This window comes from Gossypium arboreum, chromosome 13, assembly GCF_025698485.1.
Source record: "Gossypium arboreum isolate Shixiya-1 chromosome 13, ASM2569848v2, whole genome shotgun sequence".
In the NCBI taxonomy this organism is placed as follows: domain Eukaryota; kingdom Viridiplantae; phylum Streptophyta; class Magnoliopsida; order Malvales; family Malvaceae; genus Gossypium; species Gossypium arboreum.
In genome coordinates this window covers 51,818,844-51,823,752 of record NC_069082.1, presented here as the reverse complement: position 1 = coordinate 51,823,752, position 4,909 = coordinate 51,818,844, and the positions used below count along the sequence as shown (strand labels likewise).

Below are 4,909 nucleotides of genomic sequence, written 5' to 3'. Positions count from 1 at the left end.
CCTGAGCATAGGGCGTGTGCTTTGCCTCCACACGGGCGTGTGAGGCATGACCCTAGGAATTTTACTAAATTTTTTAATAGTTCTTAGTTTAGTCCTGGATTAATTTTAATGTATGTTTTGGACCTGGTAGGTCCATAATAGGGACACTATGATGTTTTTTGATTGGTTTTAAATTAGAATGAAATTTTATAACCCATATTCTTTGAAATGTCTAAGTATGTGTCTGGTAACGCCTCGCACTGTGTCCCAGCCTCAGTATGGGTAAGGGGTGTTTCAAGACCATTATAAACTGTCTCAAGTTGGATGCAATGTGGGGATTCCGTGATGAGGGCACTTTCATAATAATTCTTTGTACCTTTCCTATGCTTAATACAAGGACTCATCATCCATTTGTTGGAAGGTAGTGATCTCATTTTACAACTTAACATTCTTGCTAGGCGGGAAATACTTCATAAGGAATCTTTCTGCTAACTCTTGCCATGTGGAAATTGAATTTGGTGGCAATGAGTTCAACTAGGCTCGAGCTCTGTCCCTTAGTGAATATGAGAACAACTTCAACCATAATGCATCTTCGGGTACTCTGACTAACTTGAAAGAATCGCTCACCTCCATAAGCAGTCTTAAGTATAGGTGAGGATCTTCGGTAGGCATTCCACTAAATTGGCCCATTGTCTGAAGCATCTGGAACATGACTAGCTTCAGCTCAAACTATTGTGCCTCAATTTTGTGTCTCCTAATGCCCGGATTAAGATCATGAAATACTGGCACGACATACTGTCTTAAAGCTCTATCCCTATCATCAACAATAAGGATAGGACTTTGAGTAGGGTTTCCTCCATTTCCTTGATTTGGATTTTCGAAGTTCATCTCTTTGGTCCTTCTCTGACTTGCTTGTCTTCTTCGTTGTCGAAAAGTTCATTCAATCTCATGGTCTACAAGGAGTAAATCAATAATTCGATCAATACTCATAAACACCTAAGATAATCACAGAAAAATTAATTAAGTTAAAATTTGAACAGAAAAATAAACCAAAATGCAAAACTAACAAATTCAAAAATAATTACTTTTAAAACAGTCCCCAGCAACGGCGCCAAAACCTTGGAATGACAGAAATGTGCAAGTGTACACAATCGCAACAAGTAATAAAGTGATAAGTAAATGTCGAGTTATAGTACCCACAGGGTCTATGAAAAGAATTATTTATGAATGCTATTTAAAACACTTTGGTGAAGAAAAATATTTTGTTTGAAGAGGGTGATTAAAACTAAGATTTTAAACTAAGTAAAATAAATAAATAAATCTTAAATACATGAATTCAAAATATGATTTTAATCAAGATGACATAATTGTGTTAGATTAATTACATTTCTTAACTTAGAATTATTAAATCCATGTTTATATTGTTACAAATAAATTCACAGCAACTCAATAATTCGCTAACTTATGAACATACTCACCTACCAAAATCCATTCATCTATTGACTATATCTCTATGTCAATTCAACCGATTAAATAAATCTTAATAGGCAAATATGTTATTGCACATACATACTTATTAAATCAAAATAATCTCTTGTACATATCCCTATGTCAATTCAAACAATTAATTAAATCTAATAAGCACGTAAAAGACTATGTGAGGTAACAAAGTATCCCTACCTTGAACAGTTTAATCACAATAATCTTGCAAGTTATGCAAGGCAAATGTATCATCAGATACTGTTGCTAATTTAATCCTCAGCTACCTTAGATGATTAAACAAGCACTGATTAAGTACTGTGTCCATTAATTACAATTTCAATCCATTTAAATAATTAATTCATTAGTTATCTCACAATTATAATGTAAGAATAACTTAGTCATGATTTTACTTAATCAAGCATCTTACATAAACAAAATTTTAACAATTTTAGCAAATGAAATGCAATCAACATAACACGAATTAAATTCAAGCTAAATTGATTAAATTAACCATTCCAACAACATAAATATTCATAGATATGCTCATCATAACAACAACAAAAAGTAAAGAGATAGGGATCAAGAATCAAATCTGGTGTTTTTCCGCGGCTTGACTAGTTTGCTCCGTTCTTCCTTCTTTGTTGACTGATAAACCATAATTTATACATATTTATATCCCATGCTTAGCACATTTTATGGATAATTTTTCCTTAAAATTGGTGAATTTGATGCTCCTAATGCCTTAATTTCATATTTTATACTTAGGTGAGCATAGGAGAGTGAAAGGAACGAGAAACGGGCCGAAAATGGAGAAAATGGGCCAACGTACAAAATCAACACGGCCTGGACCTCCTCACACGGGCAGACCACACGGCCATGTCTATTTGGCAGAATCAAAGCACGACTTACACGGGTCGACCACATGCCTGTGCCTATTTAACAGGCTTAACCACGGCCTGAAGTAATCGCACACGGGTGTGTCACACGGGCGTGTCCCTGTCGAGCCCAAATTGAGTCCAATTTGGAAAAGGAAAATTTTGAGGGTTCTTAGGCATTCTAAATCCTACAAATACACCCTAGAGGAGGAGGAAAAGGGACAAACAGAGGAGGAAGTAGGAAAATGCTCAAGGAAAGCCGATTGATCCATCTCAGAAGCCAGATTCATCATCAACACTGAAGATCTCCCCTCAATTTCCCTTCAGGAGTTTTGGTTTTTTCTTTATGTTTTGTATTCATTATTCTTCTGAGATGTTTACCTTTTTAGTTATGAACTAAAACCCCTAAATACCTAAGGGGAATGAAACCTAAGACAAATCTTGTTATTATTATCTGAATTGTACATAAATATTTAACTTGTTCTTAATTCTTGTTTTGATATTCCAAGATATTGATTCAAGTTAAGCTCTTATTCAGAGGAGGAATAGACCCTGTCTAAGAGCACATTTGTCACAATTAAGCGGAGTTGATTGCACGCCTAGAGATTGGGTGACAAGATTTTGTCGGATTAGGGTGAAACCTAATAAGGGGATCCATAGATCGAGTTAATGCAACCCTAGGAAGTTTATTAGAAAGAGATTTCAATTATTGAACCTAGGGTTAGACGTTGTTAGTCTCGAGAGGGATAATAATATAACTTAGGATTTCTACGAATCAAGTCAAATGAATAAATCATCCGATTCAGAGTCAAAATAACAAGTGAAGTCTACGTGGATTTTTCGTTAGGTATTGTCTTAATTCAATCGTTTTTCCAAAAGAAAATCCCCAATTCTATTTTCTGTGAATTCTTAGTTTATTTAATTAGTGAGTTAAAACGAACCCCATTATTCTTAGGCTAGATAATAAAAAGACAGTCGTTACTAGTACTTTTGGTTCCTTTGGGTTCGATAATCTGGTCTTGCTAAAGCTATACTACTATTCGATAGGTACACTTGCCTTCATCGTGATAATAGTTAGTTTCAAGAACGATTCATTATAAATATTTAAAACCTGTCATGAATATCACGTATCATGTTTTTGGCACCGTTGCCGGGGAACTAAGATATTAGGAACATTCGATTTTTATTACTTTAGCCATTTACTTTTACTTCAATTTAAATTTTATTCTAATTTTTATTACTAATTATTTTTTCCCTTTTTCTGGCAGGTTCTTATAGTTTATGACTAGAAGGAACCCGTCAGGACCATTACATTTTGACAGACAGATCGATCGCACAGTTCACAGAAACCAAAGAGAAATAAGGCAAAGCTTAAGATACACAGAGAACGAGCAAGAGGACGATATTCAAACCACAACCGAGTAGATGGCTAAAAACCAAGAAAATCCACTACCTCCTGCAATTTCTGTTAATCAAAATCCTGCTTTGCGCACTATGTATGATTATGCTAAACCTAATTTAACAGGAACTGAGTCAAGTATAGTTAAACCTGCTATTGCTGCAAATAATTTTGAACTGAAACCTAACACAATTCAAATGATACAACAGTTTGTTCAGTTTAATTGTTTGTAGGACGAGGATCCCAATGCTCACTTGGAAAATTTCCTAGAATTTTGTGATACCTTTAAAATTAATGGCATCTCTGATGATGCCATTTGCCTTCGGTTGTTTCCCTTTTCGTTAAGGAATAAGGCTAAACAATGGTTGAACTCGTTGCCACGAGGGTCAATCACTACCTAGGAATAAATGACCAAAAATTTTTATTAAAATATTTTCCACCGTCAAATGCAACTAAATTACGTAATGATATCTCTTCTTTTGTGTAGATGGATTTAGAAACACTCTACGATGCATGGGATAGATACAAGGACCTTTTGAGAAGGTGCCCTCACCATGGGTTACCGCTTTGGCTACAGGTTCAAACGTTCCATAGTGGCCTGAATCCTTTGACTCGGCAGATGATTGATGCAGCCGCTGGAGGAGCTATCAATAATAAGACACCTGAGGTAGCTTACAAATTTATTAAGGAGATGTCACTGAATAACTATCAGTGACAAGTTATAAGAACAAAGCTGACGAAAGCAGCCAGTGTTTTCAACCTCGACGCAGTTACTATGCTATTTAACCAAGTAGAATTCTTAAATAAAAAGATTGATGGTTTGTGTGGTTCTACTCAGGTACATCTAGTGATGAGGTATGATTTGAATGGAGGAGGCGCATGCACAGAATATCAACCCTTCAACCCTAGCATCGAGGGGAACAAGTCCAATATATGGGTAACAATAACTCTAGACCCCAAAATAACCCATATAGTAACACTTATAATGTAGGTTGGAGGAACTATCCAAATTTCTCGTGGGAAGGCCAAGGAAATCAAAGACCACCTCCAGGCTACCAACAACTACCCTACCAACAGGAAAAGAAGTCGAACCTTGAAGAGATGCTCTCAAAGTTTATATCGGTGTTAGAAACTCATTTTTAGAATACCGAGATAGCACTTAAGAATCAACAAG

The 4,909-nt window shown here is 35.6% G+C and overlaps 2 non-coding genes across 2 annotated transcripts; one reads left to right on the top strand and one right to left on the bottom strand.

The window, feature by feature from the left end:
* The first annotated feature begins 316 nt into the window (after positions 1 to 316).
* Positions 317 to 422, top strand: LOC128287542 (small nucleolar RNA R71). Its single transcript, XR_008278242.1, has one exon. It is a non-coding gene; the product is annotated as a small nucleolar RNA R71 (small nucleolar RNA).
* Positions 423 to 4,189: 3,767 nt separating this feature from the next.
* LOC128287057 (small nucleolar RNA R71) lies at positions 4,190 to 4,296 on the bottom strand. The gene has a single exon (XR_008277757.1). It is a non-coding gene; the product is annotated as a small nucleolar RNA R71 (small nucleolar RNA).
* Between the last annotated feature and the right edge of the window lie 613 nt (positions 4,297 to 4,909).